The following is a 24,694-nucleotide window of genomic DNA, read 5'->3' as shown; positions in this document are numbered from 1 at the left end:
GTGAGAGAGAGAGAGAGAGAGAGAGAGAGAGAGAGAGAGAGAGATGAACCGATACTGAGTAAGTGGGCGAGTGAGAGAGGGAGGGAGGGAGGGAGGGAGGGAGAGAGAGAGCTGGTGTGTATGCACTGGAGGGTGATCCTCTATACTGTTTGAGCTCCTGTTTATCTCTGTGTCTGTCTCCTCTGCGTGCATTCCTTCCCGACAGAAGCCACAAGGTCAGTTGCTTTTACAGTAACAAGACTCTGTTTCCTCTTGAGGGAAAAGACTTCCTGTTAGTTCTCTGCTCAACTTCCCTCATGAGTGAAATCACCCTGCTTTTTATGCTTTTAAAATCGTCTCCCTGCTTTCTCTATCTGTCTCTCTCTTGCAAACACAGTCTTGCTCTCTATTACCGTCTCTCATTAATTTATTAACATCCTGGTGGCAGCTAATCTAATCTCCCTGTCTCCCAACACTGCCTGACCAGAGGTTGCTCCACTGACGAGGAATGTGCTGCAGTTTTATTTTGGATAAACACTGTACAAACATGCAAACAAACAAACAAAGGTGGTCATTCGCATATTCACGAGCCACAGCAGCAATTTGCATGTGTAAGGAATACAAACACACGTTAAGCTGCTACACTGTGCGAAAAAGAACCTGCATGGCTTGCACACCGCGAGCATGCATCATCTGATACTGTTAATGGAAGTGGAATTAAATGGAAAAAACAGAATAGTGTTAATATCAACAGTACCATCAAAGCAATGGTGGAGACTAAGATAATTTGCTATCCTAATCTGTAGTGTAGAGCTGAAACAATTTGTTGACTTGATGTTTGTAAATGAAATATCTTTGAGTTTGGTTAGATATAACGAGCTATCCTAACATGTCATGGCGGATATTTTCCGCTATTTTTTGGTATCTTCTAACCAAAATGTTGAGTGACTTAATTGAGAAAATAATTGGCAGATTAAAACGATAATGAAAATAATTGTTGCAGCCCTATTTTAAGGCCGGAACAATTAGTTAATTGATTTGCCAAAATCAGAAAATTAGCTGAAAATGTATTGAAAAAATGTCAAAGTTTTGGTGCTTTCAACTTGTGAGGATTTGTTGCTTTTCTGTTTAACATCACTATAAATCAAAACACTTGTACTGACAGCTTATCTGACAAAACGTCACTTTGGAAGTTTTTTTGAAGCATTTTTCAGTATTTTCTATTTTCTCTTTATTAATTGATAATGAAAATCATCATTATTCATAGGTCAGAATTAAATAGAGACTCTATAAATTATTGTTAAAACTAAACTGAAATCACTGAAGTACACCAGTGGGAACTGTTGGTCTTGTAACACTTACAGGCGTAAAGACAAACCAGTATTGCCTGGTGACTTGGCCTTGCAATTGTCAGCACAGCTTGTGTGTATGGAACATGGTGTATCTGTGATACTCTGTCTTTCTTCTCTGCTCTGCCGATTCCTGATGTGACATGGCAGCCAGAGAGACTAAGTGTCTCCCCTGAGTACAGTGCATACATGGGTCAATATGTACGTAAAGTGATGCATCAATCAGGTCACACACATCAGTGAAAGGTGATTCAGGGGCCAACCTGACAGCTTCCTCAGTTATGTTGATAAAGTGTCAAAATGTCATGAATCACGCAGACAGACACACACACCACGGGCAAAGTGACAGAAATCCTCAGTCACACCACAGATGAAGTGATAGAGAATCACTTTGGTGTGAGGAAACGAGGGGTATGAACATATGGCCATGTCATCTTGACGCTGCACGTTCGCCGGCTGACCGGGCGTGCAAGAGGTGCTCCCGTGGAGCACTGTGGGAACTGTGCCGTCTCGGCCGGCGGACGGTGCTCCAGGACACATGGCCACATGCGGCAGGAGGAGGGAGCTCTGATAAGGGCCGGTTTCTGTGGAAGAGAGGATGGGCCCGACAGGGAGGCCTCAGGCAGGTTGTGTGGGGATTGGGCTGTAAGATGTTAAGCCAGGAGGAAGTATGCACAGGAGCGATATAATTTATCCTCTGAGTGTGTGTTTGTGTGTCTGCATGGGGAGCAGAAGGAAATAGCTACTCATTGCTAGTCATTTCCGATCCAGTGTAATCATCCACATGCCATCTTTTGTGCTGTTTGTGACCAACATCAAGGCGAATACACTTACCAAGTAAGAGCATCTGCCTAAATTAGTTTTTTAAATCATATTGCCTTTGGACTGCATGTGAACCAAAAACTATGAATGTGGAAATAAACATGAAACCATCACACAACCATAAAAGATAATTATATTTGTCACAGAAAAGAACTTTGATGCCAGGATTTCTGTTTTTATATGAATATCTCACCCACAGTGCCAGATAGTAAACATGACACATTTTCCTTACAACTCTTACTTATGAAATATTGAGTGGCTTGAAATGTACTCAGGAAATGAGGTCATGATAAATGAATGCAAAGCAGGGAAGCTGTGTGGATTGTTCGCTGGTGGCACAAGATAATGCCTCTGATCACTGTATATTAGACACCAAGTATCCTGATGACTTTTGTACTATAAATATGTTTTTACAGTGGCTGAACAAAGGTGGGACTCTCACCTCCAAGTGTGGACAGGAGAGTTTATCTGTGGCCATGCTGAGTTCCGGGGATGTATGCACAGCTGGGCGCATTAATAATACAAATGACTGTGAGCATTGAAGCGTTCATCACCTCTATCATACCTGTAGCTTCTTACAGATGGAATTAAAATGATCTACTCCACCTTTTTGTTTCTGTTAAATGTGCCTCCCTCCTCTGAGCGATTCAGATAGTGTGGCCTTTCCTCCTTTTTCACCGAGCTCCAGGAGATTTCTTTGAATCTTTTTAGGAGGCTCCATAAATGTAGAGGATCAGCTTACACGGTCCACCATTAAACCTGCAGGGTATTTGATACAGATGTGTCTTTCAATCTTCAAAAAATTAGATTTCGGCTTAGCTTTGTATTATATGGTCCAAGTGTAAGGAAATTACTTTTTGGAAAGGCTTGTCTTGTATTTCTTTTCCTTTTTTACTCTCCTGAGATCCTCTCCCCCTTCTACAGCACAGGCCTCTGGAGCCAGGTTACCGTCTATTATAGTGATGGTTTTAAAATGAATTTAGCTTCTTATGCAAAATGTAGCCCAACTATGAATTAGTGTCCTGCAGCTGATGCTTTGTAGTCCCATGGCAATAAAGTGAGTGAATGTTGTTGTCATGCTTTTCTCGGGGGCCCTGCTTAAGCACACTAGATAGAGGTCAGAGGAGACATGGGGAATTGTGCAAATCCCTGCAAGTCATTGCATGTCCTCTGGTGTTTAGATGGATGCCGCTAATAGAAACTCGCATCCTGCTGCTTTCTAATGACTCAACCAATCATCAAACGCCACGTTTGGACATTTAGGTGCAGTTTTTGCTTTTGCTTTGGTTAAATTCAAAAGGTCAGAAAGGAAGAGGAAAAGGGAATTTGGCCATTTAATTCACCAAATGAGCTCTTATTTGTTACAGTTCATCGTTGTACTGAAAAAGTGGGCCTTCATGAGGGGGAGGATGGTAAGGAGGCTGGCAAGGACACCCCACCTCCGGCCTTTCATGTGATTGTCACATACTACTGCTGACACAGTCTTTACAACGGAAAAAATAAATAAATCAAACAAAACATAGCCAATCCCCTGATGGGTGGCTGTCCGCGTGCTTTCCCTCATTCAGGGAAGTGTGTCCTCCTAATTGCCTTGAAGGTAGTGTTGCTTGTTGAAAAGCTGTAAACCCCATCTTGAAATCAATGGGGTATCACTTAACATCAGCAATTACAAGATTCAATCATAAACTGCTCAGCCATCTGAAAAATATTAGGATAATCATTTTTTCCCTCCTCCAAAAACAAACAAACCCAGTGAACACACTAATATGCTGTTGAACAGGCGATAGCTTTTATGGCTTTTTTCTATTTAAATACTTGTTATTCTGAGCTGAGCAGTTCCATTTCTCACCAAAATCAATGTCTGGAGGGAATTACAAAGTTAGATTATATGCAGAATTACACACATAGAAATTAGCTTTCATTGTTGCAGAATATAACTTTAAATAGCATTTTTAGATCAAATTATTGTTGGATGGATAGGTTTTATGAGATCCCGTTGGAGTCGGGAGTAAAACCTCCGAGTCAACTTTTCCTACTTTGTGCTTTCTCGACTGTAGAAGAAGTGGAAAGGCTCTCTGACAGGTTTTGAGTCATACCTCCACTGTGTTTTGTTTTCTCTGAATCAGTCGTACATCTAATCGATGTCATCTCCTGCCGCATGTGAAGTGACAAATCGGTCCTGGCATCACACTGAAATAGCTTTGCTCTCTCGGAGTCACTCTGTCCAAACTTCCAATTTTTGCAACTGTCATCAAGTTGCCAAAGACTCAGGTCAGCCATGGTGTTACTTTTTCTGTCCGACTAGCATTTCTACTATCATCATATAACTACTTATGTTTGTGCTGTCACAACAACAAGCTCTTCTTCCATCTGAGTCTGTGTCTGCATTGTTATTTCAACTTGAATGTCATTTAAAAGTTAGATATTTTTCATTAGGGATAAAGGATACTTGATAGGACGGAAACTATTAGCTGTTTAATAGATTAAAAAAGCAACAGAAAAACAAAAAAAAGCATCTTTTAAATTGACTGATCACTAAGTAATTTATCAAGTAAAACTGACAAACATTCAGTTGTAATTGAATATCTTTGGACTATGGACTATGAATTATGGTATGTCACACAAAACAAGCTAAAATGGGTCCTTTGGCACTGTACAATTGTAATGGGTGTTTGTCCACAATTGTCAGATATTTTATACACTAAATGATTGAAGAAATAAAACAAATTATGGACTTAATTATACAGAATTGTAAATTTTTATGTAAGTAGTAACGATATTAGTTTAGTGTGATTCAGTAATTATCAGAAATTTACAGACCAGCCCCTTGATAAAGAGCCATACATTAAAAGTACAGATTTATTATACAGACCTCAAATAATTAAATGGGATAAGCTGCCTATAAATAGTGTATAATGTACCAGAGTTATAGAGGTGACCCAGGTTTAAAAATCTTACTGGGAGGCCAAGTGCTAAATGAGGGGATTTAATTAAAAGAGGTATATCATCAAAATGCTTAAGAACTTAAATAACCCAAATTACTTTGTCCTCAAAACCAACTTCTTTTACTGGCAAATACTCTAATTTATAACCTCCCAAATCATAACATGCCTTCCAGCAGTGCCAGCGGCCCATTGTGGCCAGTGGGTTTCCATTTTCTGAAATGGTAGATAAATCATTTTGGAACAAAGCTCTTCAAACCTTTTTTTTTTTTGTATAACATACTTAAAAGATGAAGAGGCCAAGAGAAAAGTCAGAAGACACCGAACAGCTGCATAAAATATTTACCATCTGTCAATAGTATATCTGCTCTTTTCATCCTCGCCTATGTGTAACAAGAAAGCCTCAGAGCGCTGTCACCTATCATGATACGTCACTCTGAAGCCTCAGTGGGGAGAGCGACTGTCACTCAAAGTAATAGAGACTGATGAAACTGGAGTCCATGTAAATTTTGCATGAGGTTTTTGGGGGAAAGCTTTCAAAATGAATTTATGTGAATATCTGCAACACCCCAAATGGGAAACCCCACTTTTGGCTTAAACAAAATAACGCTTCTCTCACCATGGTCATGGTCACCGTCAAGGCCGGGGCGCCGTTATTGCTGTCATAAAGCTCTGGAATTACTTTTCTGTTTGGTGGATAAAGATTATGCATTGTTACAACAATTCTCCAAAGAGATTAAGCTGTTTTTTTTTTTGTACAAAGCTTAATAGCTTTTCACCTCAAGAGCAACCTTTCGCAGTGATTGATGCCTTCACAAAAAGATGGCAGATAAATGGAAAGAATTACCATAAAAATGTAGTGTTTGAGTTTGGAGATGTTATTAGTAACTGATGGCATCTTGCTACACGCCACTAAAGTTAGAAAAATATTTTTAAAAATGCTTCAGAAGCAGACTGACTGGTCACTCATAAAAGATTAATTAAGAAAAGCAATCGTGTGCTGTCTTCAAAGCTTTTAATGACTAATGATTTTATATCTCTTTATTAATCGTAAGTTTTTGCAAACTCATATAGTTCAGGAAAGGAAATAAACTGAAACTCATTCAGGTGCCGTCTTTTACGCAGAGCAGCACTTCAAGAACTTTCTGCTTCACTTCTAATAAGCCTTTTATAGCTCAGGCTTCTGTACCATGCCAACCCTACTGATAGCTTCAGCAATGTGGTGCTATAAAATTAAAACCAGAAAAGCAGCGTGGGAGAGACCATCCAAGACGATACGTTGAAATACAACTCATTCTGGCATTAACGCAAAAATGTTTAAAAGCAACATTAAGCTGCAAATCTTTGTGGCAAGAGGCTTTTGTTATGTCTGCCCGAGTTAAATCTAACACACCTGGAAGTCTGGCTCCTCACGTCTCAGACCGTGATTCACAGCTCTCTGACTTGAGACCCGGTGTGCTCTCTGAGAGGAAAAATGGATCTAACACATCATGAATTGACCTCCTTTATCAGTTCTTGACCACAGAGAGGCATTCTGGAGCAGACACAAACAGCTCGCTGCCAAATTCAACTGTGAGTGGCAGCAATGAGGATCTAATAATACTCATTTATGTCTTGTAATGTCTTTTTATCTTTTACTGTCATATTAACTTCCTGAAAATGAAATAAAAAATGGTCTCTGACTGGATGGTCTGCTATTTCTAGAGTAAAAACATATTACGCCCCTTTCAGACATGAACCCTTTTTACATTAAGCTGACAGCAATTTAACATTTGCCTCATGACTGCATAAGCTCCTGGCCACTTAAAATTCACAATGGCAATCTTTCTGTACCAAGTCAGACCTTGTAACAGTTCCATATCACTTTTAACACGACACAAGTCTGAACTGAATGCAGTCAGATAAATGAAATGCCTGCAGCAGCACAAGGTAGAATTCCTCTTAAATGAAAGATTAAAAGCACATATTGTACCACCTTCTAAGATCACTGTAATTTATCATCTCAATCATTGCCGCTCATGCACAAAATCAGTTTAATACATTTGAAAATTTGAAAGCCAATTTTAAGGCTTTAAGGAGGTCGTTCTTCACATATCAGGGCCATCTATAGCTTCCTGTACAGTAGATCAACAGACAGATCAAGCCCACTGTTATATTTTCCCTGTCTGAAATGGCTTTATAGGAGTGTGGAGGTCTAAGGCGCTGACCTCCTGGCCTAAGCATTTTTGCCCAGTTCCAGGAAATCCAATTAGGCATTGCCAGCCTTTGGATGTCTCATCTCCAGTCTCTGTTTATTGCCTCTACACCTCAGTGCTATTCAGAGTCCCCATACAGACTTCAGCATACATTCAAAGAAATCACACTATTTGGATATTCTTCACTTTCCTGTGAGCCAAAAGTGAAAAAGAAGAGTTTGTTTGATGTGAGTAATTCTTCTTTCATTTCTGCTTTGCTTTGCTTTGCAATCTTTCAACTTGGTTTCACACTTTCAAGTTGTGGCCTGTCTGAACAACAACACCTTGTCAGGTGGCAGGACACCATCTTCCTCAGTTATTAATTGCTTATGGAGGAACAAATGGGTTTGAAGAAGTATTACAAAATACCATGATTGGACACCTTTTTCACAGAAGCGCTTTGTGAGGGGTAAGAGATAATTGTACTAAAAACTAAGCCAGTGACAGCATGTCGAAGGCAGAACGCACACAGGGTACGCATTAGGGTTTGTATGAGGGGCTTCAGTGTAAACTCATAGGTAGTAGGATTAATCTTCTGGGGACTGTGTATGTCTGTACAACATTTCATTGCAATCCATCTAATTGTTGAATGATGTTTTATTCTGAACCAAAGTGGTGGACCAGCAAACCAACATATTGTACTATACTACACTAACTTTACTACTATTGTGCAACTAAAAATGCTTGGACTGCAAATAAGTTGCAACTTACTGAAATAAACTGAGAGCTATAGAAAAAATTAAACTTATGAGATCCTCGGGTAGTATTTACTGAAGAGCTGAATAAATACATCATCATCTGCACTCCTGTTTCTGGCAACAGTGAGGGTTTTTTATTGTCAGAGCCCCATTTTGATTGTCTCTTTGATTTTCCATGAATGTATTAGCCATCTGTGCCTGCGGAGAGGACAAGTTGTGTTGTTAAGATGGTACTCAGTTCACTGACACAAATGTTAATGTCCATTGAGGCTTTAAAGAAAGTCCTCCACGAGGCCTCTACAAGCAGGGCTCACACACTGTCACCACTCCAAATGACTATTTGTATAATGTTTACATTTGAGGCTTTTAGAGACATGCTTATTCAGGGGAACTTAAAATGAGTCAGTATGCAATAGCTGAGGGACACAGCCACACGATACACTGTTGCTGTGGGGACCAAATCTCTCAAACTTCCTCTGTAACTACAACACTGTCACCACATTACGGGCTTTTCTGGACAGATTTATAGATAACAGTAACTTGTAAAACACAACATTGTCACCCACCTCATTACACTGTGAACCCTTACCATGTACTGCGTGGGGAAGTTTACACTTGAGCGACTAAAACTGTTGTTAGACAGTGTTACATTAACCGATAGTTACTCTTCATCCTCAAATCCTTCAAAGTGAAACATACAGTTTGAAAATACAAATATTAAAGCGTTATGTTAACACAAATAAAAAAAAATTTAGCATTAGCATCGGCTTACGCTAGCTAGCTGCTAGCACCTTTTGTTATTACAGATGACAAAATCAAAAAGAATAAAGTTCTGCTTTTATTTACTGTTTTCTGTTTAAAAAATGAATAAATTGTTTATTTTTTATTGTGAATCTGCCACTTCCGTCCCAATATGACTCACTGTTAGATAATTCCATGCTAAATTTCTGCTATGAAGTTGGGCATTTTAATATGGGGCCTTATGGAGATTTACTCAGTATTGCAGCCAGCCTCAAGTGGCTGTTCAAGGAACTGCATGTTTTTGTTACTTCCGTTTTGGCTTCATCTGCCAACCACAAAGTTTGCTGCGTATGCAGTACAAGTAAGTTAAATTTAGAAGAACAGATAAGCAAAGAGTAGACATCTGGGGCAAAGTTCTTGTCTTGCTGCTGATTGGAGAAGGAGTAACGATCAGCACTTTAATTGTCAATCAGTATAAGAGCCATTTGATTTGATTGTACAAGGTCGTTAGAGAGCTATTGAGTCACATTCAAGAGCCCCTTCGTGTGTGTCTAGCTTCATAAAATCAGGCAACTTGAGGATGTGAGTAGGGCTCTTTGGAGCACGCTCTTCATGACTGATGAGCTGACCTCTGACCTCAGTGTGTGTGAGATGCCATGCAAGATCCTTCTGCCCATATAGAGGCTGCATGAATAGTGAGTGCTAGTAGCAAGCAAGTAGCTTGAGTTAGACTCAAGGCTGACTCACTGAGGAAAAACTTTGTTAGGGAATATTTTATCATATATCTGATCCAACAAATCTGAAACCCACCCATCTTTTTCCCAGGCTCTAATTACATAAATTACAGTATGTTCCGGTTGTTGAAATATGATTCTGCTCTATTTATAAAAAGAAAAAGTTGATAAGCATAGCATTAGAAGGTTGTTGGAATTGCTAAAGCTAGTCTCTGAACAGATAATCCTTGCTCTGCTTTAATACGAATTATAAGAAAAAATCCACAAGAAGCTTTGCTAACAGCTGATAAAAAGCTGCACATCGGAGATCAGTGAGTGTGCCAGGTTGCCTTTAAAAAATCTTATGCCACTACAGTGATTCTTAATCTACTGGTATAAAGTGAGCACTTTGAGCTGCAGTGACTGGAGGTGAATGCAGCTCAATAGCCCCAAGCAAGTGTGGTAACAGTATAGATTATCAAAATAATTCAGCACTATTGATTCACAAGACCTTCTCTACTCTATTGACATGTTTCAAGGTGCTCTGAGTGCACGTTTCAATCGTGGATGCTGTATATTTGTATGTGTCTAATCTCTGGTGTGTGTTGTATGATGACCGAGCGTGTGTATGTCCTCTGTCTGTGTCGATGTCAGGTCTGCTCCAGCCTGACTGTCAATCATATGCCGCCTGATTAGACTCACATGCCATTTGCTGAGTGACTCATGGAAGGTCATGTAATGCTGATGCTGACAAGACCTTGGATAACTGTAATATAAGCTTATGTAATTACAGTCAATTCACAGTTTCCTATCAATTAAATCCTGTCAAAGACATCTGCAGGTACACAAGCATGCAAAAGCAATATTAAATTGCTCTTTTAGCCTAATTAATAAAATGTAATGTATTTTATTTATTTTTAATTGTGCAACTGCAATAGAAAATACTTGTTTTGTTTGGGTGGCAGATGTCTCTTAAAATTGTATAACAGGAAACCCTCAAACACAGTTTCAGTCAACAATTTAACCACTGTTCTTCTAATTCAGTGCACAAGCTATATATCAAACTGCAGGTAACCATAGCAACAGTACTTCTACTTCATGCTACGTTACCAGTTAATTCTCACTAGTGAAACTGGCACACATCAACTGAGTTTAAACACAATAAGTACAAGTTCTGCATTCAACATGTGTAGTACTCAAGTAAAATATGTTATTTTATTATACCGTATATATTAGTATTTTAATATTATAGCTATTTAAGGTGCAGGTCATTTTAACGATACATGGTTGTGAAGTTTAATCTAATGCTTAATCTCAATCATATTTTATGATGATCGCGTTTTTAAAATCTTAATATGCACATTAATGGGTAACTAATTACAATATTTGCCTCCTAAATATGGTGGATGGAAAATATATACTGATATACCTCAAAATTGTAGTAAAATGTACAGTCATTGAATAAATATACCTAGTTACTTTCTGCTCCTGCCATGATACAAACTCCATCCGCTGAGGAAGACTGTGCAGATGTGAAAGCTCCAGAAAAAAAAAGGAAGTGGACTTGGGTTAATAATATTATAATATAATGTTAAAATATTATGATATAGTGTGTGTGTGTGTGTGTGTGTGTGTGTGTGTGTGTGTGTGTGTGTGTGTGTGTGTGTGTGTATACACACATACACACACACAAAAGGCAAAGCTGTCAAATCATCCAAGAATGAATCAACTCAAAGATTATTGTGAAACCAACAATATAATTATAATAGCTCTCAGGAAAGGGCTGGGAACACAGAGTACACAGAGTACAGGAAAAAGCAATTAAAGGTTGTTTGAACAGCATACAGATAATTCAACATATCAAAAAGGGATTACTGTAAGGTTTTTATTTAAACCTTCCAGTGCACTAAAATATATTGCGCAGTGTTTTCCAGCAATCCTGTGGTCAATTCCTCTTGTATGCTAGTCACATACTGCTACGTCTTTATTTTTATCCTTTATTCAGGGAATCACCCTAAATTAAGCCAAGACTGCAGTATCTCTGAGACCCCCAACCAGGAAGACAGATGGGCGAGAGATTTATTAGCGGTATGGATCTCACAGCTCCCAAGCAGACCTACGACACGTCATTTATTGAGAAATGCCACAAGCGGAGACGTGATATAAGCCCTGTGTAAAGTCCCAGCAAATATCGATCATCTTCTTCCTCCCTCTTGTGCTCTGAGAATATTTGAATTATCTACATTTATGTGAACACGGTAGAGCTCGGTAGTGCTCAACCTCAGTCCTAAATCACCTGCAGGGCGTCCTGAGATTACTCTACAGGGTTGAGCGGGTGATAAACGAGAATCTGATTTGCAAATATATTACCCTGTTCATTATTACGCGATAAATGCTTTGTGAATTGACGCAGTGAAATGATGAAATTTCACAACCGCAAGGCTTCCACCAGGAGTTCCCAGGTGAGGCAAGAATTGTGTTTTCATGACACAGTTTGCCAAAGTCAGGCAGGTGAAGGCGTCTGTTTGACTGTCCTCGTTATCACATCTATTGATTAATCAAAAAGCCGTATCTGTTCACCTTGCACTATTTCCTTTTCCATTTGGGATTGGGAGCGCTGTGCATTGTGTTTTAGTTTCCCCGTGATCTGAATAATAGCACAAATCTAATCATAGCAATGTATTCACACTCAAACCTCTGCTGAGCAAACAGTGACACTGTGTTTTTCGGGATCGCCTTGAGGAAAGGCGAGATTAGCTTTGATCGTACATACACACACACACACATACACACACACACACATACAAGCAGACATATTGTGGCTTGTCTTTCATCTGTTCTCACTGTTTGATTCCATCTGTCAATTCTTCAGACTTAATGCACCTCAGGGTCTATGTTTTGTCTTTCTGTGTATGTGTGTGTGTGTGTCCCTTTGAGGCTGATGGCAAGAAGAGGAGAGAGACAGACTCTCTCGTCCTCTCTAAGGCATTGGAAAAAGCAGACAAGGTGATTTCAATTTGATTTGTCATGAATCACAAAACATTACCTCAACATGACACAAGACAGACACTACACGCAGGCTGTGACCAAACACTTGGAAGCCGACTGCATGCTGAAAATGCTCAGTGCTTTTCACATACTTATTTCCTTTTGGTTCAGCCTTTTATTACAGAGATGTCTTGGTTCTATTTCGTTTTATTTAACGGCAAATTTTTTAATTCCTGAGAGTACGAAAGGCTGAGATGTAGCTAGCAAAGATGGGTGATTTAACATTTTACAGGCCTGACATAACCAATCTAACTGACATCACTATTGTTCTTTTATTTGTTCTAGTAACGTTCATCACAAACATACTTTCATAGAGCATAAAGCCTGTCATTTTTTTGGCATAAGAATTTGACATAAATCATTTTTAATAATATTTTTTCGGCTGTTATTAAATTATAGTGAAAATCTATAATGATATTAAATTACCATTATTGGCTGCTAATTTATCTGCCTCAATTATTATCATACATCCCCATATAGTTCAAGTGCAAACATTGTTTATATATGTATTTTATTTGAATATGGACCACAGGAAGAGTAGTTGTTGCCTTGGCAACAACAAATGGAAACCCTAATAAACAATCTGAAGACATCACATTAGACTCTGAAAATCTGGGATGGACACTTTTAACTGTATCTCTACTTCCCTGTGAGTATTCTTTTAATAATTTGAACATGAAACATTTAGATTTTATTTTAAGCTCACTGAGTCTCGAAGAATAATCAGAACGTATAGTGATCGGTAGAAGGCTTCTGATTTCTGATGTATTGGTAGGTAAACACACACCACACACATGCACAGATGCACCTGAACAGTGGAAGAAGAGAAGAAACCAAATGCAATTAGATTACTCACTGAAGGACTGAGGGCAGATGAGTGTTGACAGCATGCAGGTAAAGACAGGCAGCTGCCTTGAGCTTCACAGAATACAAGCAGCCAGGTGGAAATTCACGAATACAAAGTTATTCAATTTAAAAGCATTTTACTCACTAAAAAAACACCCTCCTTTTGTTGCAGTAAATTGTTCAGTCTTAAGTGCTGTCCATTAGGCTTGTTGAAGTGGGCGATATCACTGCTGCCATATGGTACACGAGCCTAAACAAGTGTAATTTTCTCTACACCATCCCTATCATCATTTAATAATTTTCTGAGAAATCCAGCGCGGCCAATGAACCTCACTAAAAACATTCTGCATGCTTGAGGATTAATGACCGTATGAAATCAACAGTAATATCGACAGAAGCAAATGGCAGCTGCAGAGTGGATGGATTGAACCTAACAGTTGCTATAACATGGACAAAAAAAACTGTGATTTCAGATAGAGATGTATGGATGAAACTGTACCGTTAGGTTTAGTGTTCATTCACCTCTCTGTATTTAGCAAGAGTTTTTAAATGTATGAGAGAAATTAAAAGGGCTGTATTTTATTTTTATTAGACACTAGAGTGTCTAAACTAAAAATATTTAGTAGGTTATTAAGTCTTTGGAGTGTATTTTCTACTCTTTCCATTTACTTTATGAGTTTGAGACAATAAGAATTGAATCCCACTTTGGGAATCAGGAACCTTATCACAACAGAGGGGTCTACATATCTCCATGACCTTGGAAGTTTTCTTATTGGGGTCAGTAGCTACTGGTTGCGTCTCCCATGTCAAATTGAAGCCAGGCAAGACGCCAGATGAAATATGATCCAAAGTCTCTGATGAAGTGACCAAAAGAGGACAGACGAGGGACAGCAGGGTCCACTACTGAATCCAGGGCTGAGGGAGGCGGCCAGGATTAGACCCAGGGTGCTTGGCTAGACCTGGCCTGAGTACACTGCATAGATCTACCCACATGGAGAGGAATGAGAGGGAGCCAGTGTTTGTGTGGGATGTTGAGCTGTACCAACGACGAGCAGACTTGAGCTTACCCCTGTGCGCAGTGCTGGCTCTGTAATGAATCTACACAGTTGGTGCTTGACTCTCTTTCCATGGTGAGTTGAGACAAGGTCAGTTGGGGATACTCCAAAGTCCCCGTTTATAAATCCCTTTCTACAAAGAAAAAATAAACAAACCGAAAGTTACTTTAAAGCAGCTATAATAAACATTTCCATAACAATCACCCAAATGTCAGAGTTTTATGGTGTTGTTCAGCTTATTTTTGAGTCAGAAACTTCAGCTACTGCTTTAGTTCACTTTCACTGATTGTACAATACCAGCTCAGCACCAAACAGCTCAGCACCAAACAGCTATGTTACGTTAGCAACAAGCTTGTGAAACTAGGGAAGCATTTAGCAGCTAAAGAGCCAGATGGTGAGCTCAAAACTGAACTAAAACAAGAGTGAATATTTAACTTCGATTCATCAGGTGGCCAGAAATAGGACTTCCAAACTGAATGCTGCTAGATGTGTAAATACTCACATTAAAGGTGTGATATGTCCGTGTTGTGTTCACGGCTTGTTTTTGCTGCCCCCAAGTGGCCAAACAAAATTATAGGTTATTGCAGGTTTAATATGCAAAAATTGCAGATTAAAGATGGGAATTGGGATCTAGCAGGCCTTGAGCTTCCCTTAAATGCACTACGTGACAAATCAGGTCTAAGTACGCCCATGATGGCACACAAACATCCTTCAAACAGCAACAGACAGATGTGCAGTGACACAGTGCTGTGCCTCACCAGGCTGATGAAGCAGAAATCTGTAGACGTCCAACACTTCGACGTCCAATTGCTTTCTATCCACTTACTACCATTTTAAAATAATGCTCCTCATAATTTTGTCATGATGAAAAGCACCGTGTTTGTCTCTCTCCGCTTTGTCACTGTAACTGTCTCCTTTAATGCTGAATTTCAATTTCACACGACCTCAATTAGTTCCTTATCTGTAACAACTGACACACAGTGGTTTGTAAATACAGGCACTGCACATTGTACATGTAGAGAAAGAGATGGGGGGAGGGGGGGCTGCATGTAATACTAGTGTCAGTCTCTGCTGTCCCTTGTGTGCGCTGTGTACACATGTTTACTTCTTCAATCAGCATGTTAGGATGCTCGATTATTATGTAACGCACCACAAGCAGAATGCAATTAGCAATATTGGTATGGACAGCTTTCTTTGATGTTAATGGAAAGAAATGTTTGAAGAAGGGGGAGACGCTCACCAGCCAAGGCTGGTTACCATGGCAGGGGCTGACGCAAAAACAAGACCATCCGCACTCCCTCCTCACATACACACACACACACACACACACACACACACACACACACACACACACACACACACACACACACACAGTTGTTGGCTATTTTAAGCACCACAAGACTGTAATTTGAGTGGTCCATTTTTGACCATTGTAAAGGAGACGGGGATCAGAGGCTGACAGGGGTGGAGGTTGGGGTTGGATTGAGAGACTAGCAGGTGAGGGTATAATGGGAACACAGCCTAAAGTGCCAGCAGGCAGGGTCAGGGGAGCCACTTGTTATCCAGCCCACCTTTACCCCTTTAACACTCTTTCATCTGCTTTCACAGAGAAAGCCATCATGTAGACATCCTCTTGAACTGCCTGTCGAATGTAGACTCAAAAGCATTTTCACAGCATGGGAGAAAGTTTTGTCTCCACCGTACTTCTAAAGAAAAACAACTTAAATTGTTCAACTTCTTTTGCAATCAGAGATTCTGGACAATTACACAACATTGTTCACAACTTCTGTTGGCATTTTCATGTGGCTGAACACACTGAGGGGACCTTATGCCTGCGTGCGTGTGTGTGTGTGAGACATAAATAAACGGCTTTAGTGACTCATTCAAGTGTAATATACTGTAGTCATACGTTGTACCCGTACTGACAGGAGAGCAGCAACACTGGACAAATGCCACTTTGGATTCCTTGTGAGATGAGTGGGTGGAAGTCAGATCTATTCTAGGACCTGGACGGGTTTGCTTTTCAGACATCAATTAGCCTGGAAATAGCAGCAAGTCAGAGAGATTATTACCAGGATGAATCAGAGAGGAGACAGACACCTGCGCCACGCTGCTTATAATGGAAGATATCAGGCAGCTGTCACGAACGTTTGCATAAAGTCAGAGAAGCTTACATGTGACTTCATCTGAAAGCCTGTGTGAACCAATAATTTTCTTCTTTTTATTGTCTTCTTATCATTACTCCTTTTTAACTCGCTATTATTACTTTTATTATGGATTCTTCATGGAACAGAAGTACTTAAGATGAACATTATCAAACTACAATTAGGGTTAATCAACAGGATTAGAGCAGTTAATGCAGAGATCATTATGTACACCGTTCAGCAGTCCAATACGCAACAAACTGTGATGAACTGTGTGTTCTGACACCTTTCTACCAGAACCAGCATCATCTGTTGGATCGGACAACACGGGCCAGCATTCGCTCCCCACGTACATCAATAACCCTGTCTCTGGTTCACCAGTCTTCTTTCCTTGGGCCACTTTTGATAGGTACTGACCACTGCAGACCGAGAACAAATAGCTGCAGTTTTGGACATGCCCCGACCCAGTCATTTAGCAATCACAATCTGGCCCTTGTCAAAGTCGTTCAAATCCTCACGCTGCCTATTTTTCCTGCTTCTAACACATCAACTTGAGGACAAAATGTTCACTTGCTGCCTTATATATATATCCCACCCACTGACAGGTGCCATGATAACCAGATAATCAGTGTTATTCTCTTCACCTGTATGTTCTCATTAAAAGACCAGTGTGAAGCATTTAGTGGCATCTAGTGGTGAAGTTGCAGATTGCAACCAACTGAATACCGCTCACCTTACAAGCGTGTAGAAACTAGGTGGCCGCAAAACTCGTTAAAAACGCAAACACCCATATCTAGAACCAGTATTTGCTTTGTCTGTTCTGGGCTACTGTAGAAACATGGCGATTCAACATGGTGGACTCCGTGGAATAGGTCACACTCCCTCTGTAGATAAAACGGCTCCTTCTAAGGTAACAAAAACACAATTCTAATTTTCAGGTGATTATACATTAATGAAAACATACTTGAATATTATATTCCATTTCTGCCAATAGATCCTCCTAAATCCTACAACTGCTGTTTAATAGCCTCCTAATAACTCTGCCTGATTCTCCAAGTTCATGGATTTTAGCACCACGTTTTCCAAAATAGGACAGATCCCTTTTTGGCAGCAACTAGCAATTGGTTTAATTATCAATTAATCTGCCAATTATTTTCTTGATTGATTATTTGGCCTATAAAACATCAGAAAACAGTGAAAAAATGCCCTTCACAAACATCCTAGAATTCAAGTCCACGTCATTAAATATCTTGTTTTGTCCGACCAACAGTCCAAAACAGTCTTAATATAATAATAATAATAATAATAATAATAATAATAATAATAATAATACATTCTCACATTTGAAAAGCTGGAACCATCAAATGTTTGGAATTTTTGCTTGAAAAATGACTTCAACTATTAATTGGTTAAAAGCTCTTCCTGCCATGATTTTGAATCACTAATGGCTCCACTCCAGGAGTGATTAGCAACTAATCAACATCTTACAGCAGACAGCCTGGCTCAGTTTTCACAGTCTGTAGGAGCAGTATTCACATTTGGTGTGGACACACTGCCACTCATGGTGCTACTACTTCCATCCATCACCATGATCCCATTGCTCCCACACGCATTACATATTCCTCAGATTATCTGCCACATTGCTACATTTTTGAGTCCTAAGGGGTAATACAAGAGAGAACACGTCTAATAAGTTACATTGTCCCTGTGCTCAGGTTATACCTGGACTTGAGGTATGACAGAGCTGTTGTAAATGTAGCTGTCAGGACAACTTGTAGTCTTTTATATCAACACAAATCTAAAGCACGTAACATGGCAGCTTGGAAAAAATTACTGGTCTGAAATGGAAATGGTAAAAAATAATAGTATTGGCTAGACCAATGATGTCACTCCCCTGAAAGAGCATCTTAATCACTTCCTGAATCGAAAGTGTACTTATACTATAAGTCTTATAGTATAATTTATAGGCATATTGTGACAATGTGCCTCAGTTTCATTCAAATATTTTAACAACACTAAATGGGATAGGATAACAAGGTTTGGAGGGTGCTGAGGCAATTTAAACCAGTCTATGGATCAAACTGCAAATCATCATTAGTTTGCAAATGACTGCCATTCAGAAAGAGGAAGAAAAGGAAGGAGGGAGAAAAAGAAGGCAAGGTTTAGTGGTAGTTCAAAGGCAAGAGGAAATATGAACCATCTGTGCAAGCCCTAATTTCTGGGTTGTAAAAAACATTTTTGTATATTTTTATTTCTAATAACCGGGCAGTGTGCCTTGTGGCTGTTTTCAGGCGCAGACTTCAGAGTCTACGGGCAAACAAACAGTGAAGCAATTAGTCAATGGTAAAACATACAATGTAGAACAGTTATACCGCTCAGAAATGCATTTGTTTCGCAGAGGTCACATGTAGTTTATAACTGCTAGACATTCCTGGCAGTAAAACTCTGCCCGCAGTTCTGCATCTTCAAACACAAGTGGCAGTTGTTAGTGTTGTAAGAAGAAACCTGCCCCTAATACAAGGATCAGGGATTTTATTTTACCATTGTTTTCCTCATAAGGACTCTGATATATATCTCAGAGTCCTTATGATAAAACTATTCCGTGTCTTATTTCTCCTTGTCAGAAATTGAGCATGTTTCCATGGCAACCACACTGCCGTTAGCCAGCTGTCCAAACTGAGATAACGTATCAGGCAGAGTTGAGAGGGAGTTCTATAAATTCCCATTGTGATCCCATAGATTAGGGGAAGCTGTTGTGTCAGTACTGGTGGAGGTGTGTGTTTACCTGGCTCACACCTGGGCCTCAGTCAGTACAACCAGCTCAACACTGCTTCATATTAGCTGATTTTATCTGATTACAGGAGGACATGTCTGGAAGTCAGGTCTGGTCTGTATTTTACAGAACAGATTTGTTAAAAAAGTAGATTTAATCTAAATAAAGTAAAACGTTTGTATTAATTCCTGCAGCTTTATGTACACTTACACAGAGCATTCAAAATTTGATGCATTACACAACTTATAATTCATTAGTACTGCTTAGCATAATTGTTCCCATGAGTTTCCCATGTATTTAACACCCTCCCTGACAAAGTGCGGCTGTATTGTGCCAGTGCATGCCCTATGGCATGAATGCATCAGTTAGGCCACCATCTGGCAGCTTGTGCAATCTTTGTCCTGCTGTGCTCTGCAAGTGCCCCTGCCGAAATGGCAGCACTGGTAATGAAGAAACAGCTTGTCTGAGACATACAAGCATTATTTACATGCCTGTTCCTAAAGGCAAAAACCGGTTGGCAGGCATAGTTTAAATCTATAATTTTGCATGAAGGAGTCACTGTAGCGCATATTAAAAATACAAAATCTAAGCACAGATCATTGGTAATGTGTGAATGTACATCATGCACAAAAACATGAATGCACAGATACAAATGTGAAGTATACCATATAATTGAGCAAAAAGGCCAATAAGACAAAATGTGCATGCCTCCCCGTGTCTAATAAGTTACCATGACAACCAGAGAGTGGAGAGGATTGCCCTTGTTGCGCTCGAGCTCCCTTTTGTTGGAAAGGTTTCCCTTTTTCTCCTGTGGTCTGCCATAATCACCTCAAGATAATGATACATAATATTTATGGAAATAATATATTTCCCATGAGAATGTATTATTAACCAAACAGAGAAAGACTACAGTCTTTCACCAAGATCAATTTGAAAATCATCCTCACTGACTCAGCATTCACCCCTGAAACGCTGCTGCAACATCAGAAAATCAAGATACTGTAGTTTTTTGATAGAATTGTTTTCTTTTTTCCCACTGTTTTTTGGAATAACACAAAGAAATGGTGGTGGTTTGTAGCAAACCTAATGCCTAATGTGAAAACACATCACGGTCACATCACATTTAAACACTGAGTATTTAAATAAAACGAACATAGAGATTTTTTCATTACTATCTGCAGTAGCAGTGTAGAAACACTCATTGAACCACTCGTGGCATTCCCGTAATCAACACTCCTGCACCTGTTGAAGAGGATTAGCATTTGAGCCCACTTTCACGTCTATAATCCCCCTTTAATATGCACTTCATGTAATAATGAGCTGCTTGACTTCTCTGATAGCACGGTTTGAATCTGATTCAAAGGCACCCATGGCTTGTGGAGCTCCTTTTCTGCCTCTGCAACTAAACTTTGTTCTGCTATTTTGTATACATCCCTCCCCACCCCCACCCCCACCACCAACACCACCACCACCTCAGCTCTGTCTTTTACTGCCTGCCAAGGGAGTACACATCTTATTTTGGAGAATCAGCTACTCATATTCTGGTGCTCTGATCTGAGTAGGCTCCAACTGACGACTGAGGGGAGCACAGGGCATCATTTACCACATGCATGCTCTACACAGTGATGAAGAGTGCCACATATCTCCCTGTCTATTTTCAGATCACTAGCGGTACAAGCTGAATGATCCTCATCCTTTTAATAGGATAGATGTAATGTTTGCTTGTTAGAGAATTGTTAAGTTGGGAGAAGATATGGGATTGCTGTAACTTTAACAATTAATAAAGACAACACAGGGATGTCAGGGGTAGTGTAACCATTTACAAAATCCATGTTTTTGTACAGCAGGGAAAACTAAAAACAAATGTAAATATTAAATGGTAGTCATGGGCCCTAATTCTTACTACAAAGATTATTTGATTCAAATGTTTGCATATAGTCAATAAGGAAAAAACAACAACACTATTTTCAATGTGTCATACTGCTCTGTCATTTTTACAAGACTCCAACTTTTATATTCTCAAATCTTAAAAATCAAATCAATCTCAAATCTTAAGAAAATGTAAAAGAAGTCCATTAAGACAAGTTTGTCATATTTCCAATTTTATTTAAATATAGTGTAATGCAAACAGTGCACTTTATGCTTACAATGTGTCCATTTTTATATTTTACACACTTAAGTAGCTGTATGTAATTCTGGAGGTCCATCTAATGGTAGTGAGATTTAATTCCTGGACAACTGCAACTTGTGCTCCACGCAGTTAAATCGGACTGACTGACTGATGCAAACATAAAGGAACATTATACCGTAGCAGAGCTCAAGCCTCAAAAACAGTTTAGCTTGTTTTATTGATTGTGTTGTCATGACGCTTCCGAACAATATATCTAAATGACATATGACGCTTTTCCAGCTCTGGTTCCACATTCATATTCATCATTTGAGTTGAACATCCAGGAGTTAACCTAACTAGCATGGATTACAAGACATCATCATATCAACATTCCCACTGCCAAAGCTGTCCAGGAGGACGTTCTTTACACTGTATTTAGTACTAACCTAATTATATTATGTTATAATTATTTAATATACTTTAATATACAGTAACTATTTAGATCACAGAGCATAGAAGCAAAAACGGTCATATACTGAATTCAGGGAAATTTACATAGTGTTATACCTCTACATGTAAGAGTCAACAGAAGTTGTGATAGTGTAGTTCACACTAGTACAGCACACAGTGCAACAGCATTCACTTAGTCATCAAATCTAATGTAAATGAATGTAAATGAATCAGGCCTATTTAAATAAATATAAATGACCCCTGTCAGTTCACTGATGTAACAACCAGAACGACAGGCACATATCACTTTCAGTACTCTGGCAGAACTCACTTAATGGTTTTTATGTATGGCTGCAGATGTACCACGTTCAAGGACAACTCGCCAGGCTTAGAGATGTTTTCATTTTCTCTCTCATTCTCAGTAAATCCCAAGACCACCTTATCTGCCTTTGTTATGGTATTCTTTGTTTAATTATGAACCGCTGATTAAAATTCCACTCATCCTGTGTAGCCTGCATCACAGTAATGGAACACACAAAACCCCACACACAGACAACAGTGCAGATGCTGGCATTTCAATATTGATTCCCAGTTTCAGCAAGGAGATGAAGGATTGTGGCCACGGGAGAGCAGGGAAACTTATCAAGGTGAGCTTTTGATAAATGAGAGTGACAAATATTGTGACGTAAATGATAAAGGTCATGTGTGACATTGGGCACACAGTGCACCTCTCCAACTCGGAGAGTGAGCCATGTCATTATCTCCTCTTCCAGCTCAAAGGAGGGACCAGCGGGGCAATGGCCAGCTAAATGTCACATCTGCCCTGCCAATGGATGCCGACGGAGCGCAATGACAGCCTTGCGAAGCCACAGGCCGCCACTGCTTTGCCAGTCCATTACAAAATACCCATCTCAGTACTGGCGCACAATAGCTACTGTCATAATGTCACCAGACTGCCTCGCCTCCAGCAGACAATGGGCACCAGACCCGCTGCCTGGATGGGAGTGCGTGTCCACGTGTGTTTGGAAAGATAACGGAGTGTAACCTGTGCCTTTTCTCAGCCAACCTGAGAGCCGGCTTCTCCTCACTCCCCCGCTGAGCTTTTGCCCTCTTTGCCCCTTTCTTTTAAAATGGAATCCCTCTTTGTTCAGAGAATTATATTCTTCTTCTACTTGGGTGTTGTGGAAAGGGAAGTCGGGCAAAGTAAGATTTTCATTGTACGTATTAACCACTGTGTTTCTTACTGTGCATATGACAATAAACCTCTTGAATCTTGAATGTTATATGTAAGGACTCTCTGTCTCTTTTTTACGTTATTATTTCTAGGACAGCAAGGAGAGCTTGCTATCATAAACCAGCATGAAAAAGTGAGAAACATTCAAGCTGCCACCATACTCCGAGATAGATGTCAAGCTGTTTGTGTGAGTTGAAACTTGCGACTACACAGCGGTAAAAACGGTAAAACAATTAAATTATTCTTTGTACATGGTGACAGATTGATGGGAGATTGCTGCTGATGTCTAAAGGCTGTTTGCTGAATGATAAATGTGTTTTTCATATATACTTGTATCTACATAGCTGGCATCATTCGTCACATTTATTTTTTTCTGAATTGCAGTGAGAAGACCTGAAAGCCATGGGTGGAAAAGAAGAAGAAAAAGAAAAAGTGACAGTTATTGAGGGATTATGCGTCATCATTGACATTTGCAGAACATTTTTATCGAGCTGTATTCATTATCTGGTGAATTACTCCCTTTTTAGCACCTAATCAGCCTGCCGCGGATTAGCTTCAGCTCATGTAAAATTTATTTCATGCTTCAGCTTCCATGGAAGCGAGGCATGAAGAACCACTCAGACCAGTGAATGTGCCAGAGGCATGCAAATAAATGACACTCGGGATAGCTTGAATGTTGTGTGAGACTATCATTAAGCATAATAAGCAATTATTTTGAAATTCTATAGCATACCATACTCTTCCACAGGGTACTCTTGATGCACAGGAGTAAAAAAACATTTCATAGGATGTCAAAGCATTACATTCATTCAGTATTTGGTATTCTTTCTGTTTCATGTTACCCAGACAACTTGCTCTGTGACTGACCTTTAACTGGTGAGAGAATTAAGCTATCCACCAGACCTATTTATATGCAGAACAGCACATTATTAATATGTTAATACCTGCCAATTCTTCCATGCCTCGCATTTAAGAAAGGAATAGCTTGACCTTTGGTGACAGCCTGCCAACAAAGTCAAGCTGGCCTAATTTAAGAAAGTTATTTAATGTCAATTGCCCTTTGATCCAGGGGAGCACCAAAAGCTCAGGGTAATACATTGATGTGTGTAAACCTGTGGTGTGAAATATTTGTGACCAGTGATAGCACTATATTATGTGGGGGTATGCAATAAAAAGTATTTGTTATTCATATAATCCACTGCTGTCTGCCTAACACTGTTGCAGTTTTATTATATACAATCAAACTGTCTGGATTGCAATGGATTATAATTAATACAATGTAATAATTTGATAAAACATGTAATTTAAATAATTTAACAATTTAAAATATTGTATGTCTCTAAAGTCAAAGTTTGTAATGATGGATCTTCCACAGTATGGTGACTTAAACTGCCAGTCTACTTGTATATGAAAAGCAAGTAAAGAGGGTTTGCAGAAATGTGCCTTAAAATAACTTAAGAATGGCACTTTAATGGTGGATGTACTTGCAAGATCATATTTTGTATATGCTCAGTGTTTGATATTATAGATATGTGAATCTGGTGTTGTATCCAGTC

At 39.4% G+C, this 24,694-nt stretch overlaps 1 long non-coding RNA gene across 1 annotated transcript; it reads left to right on the top strand.

Annotated features, from left to right (window-relative positions):
• The first annotated feature begins 6 nt into the window (after positions 1-6).
• On the top strand, positions 7-23,796 carry LOC127353224 (uncharacterized). The gene is made up of 3 exons (XR_007881256.1): positions 7-215; positions 23,231-23,362; positions 23,523-23,796. It is a non-coding gene; the product is annotated as an uncharacterized LOC127353224 (long non-coding RNA).
• The last annotated feature ends 898 nt before the right edge of the window (positions 23,797-24,694 follow it).

This window comes from Dicentrarchus labrax, unplaced genomic scaffold (genome assembly GCF_905237075.1).
Source record: "Dicentrarchus labrax unplaced genomic scaffold, dlabrax2021, whole genome shotgun sequence".
Taxonomy (NCBI): domain Eukaryota; kingdom Metazoa; phylum Chordata; class Actinopteri; family Moronidae; genus Dicentrarchus; species Dicentrarchus labrax.
This window is presented reverse-complemented; position numbering and strand designations above follow the sequence as displayed.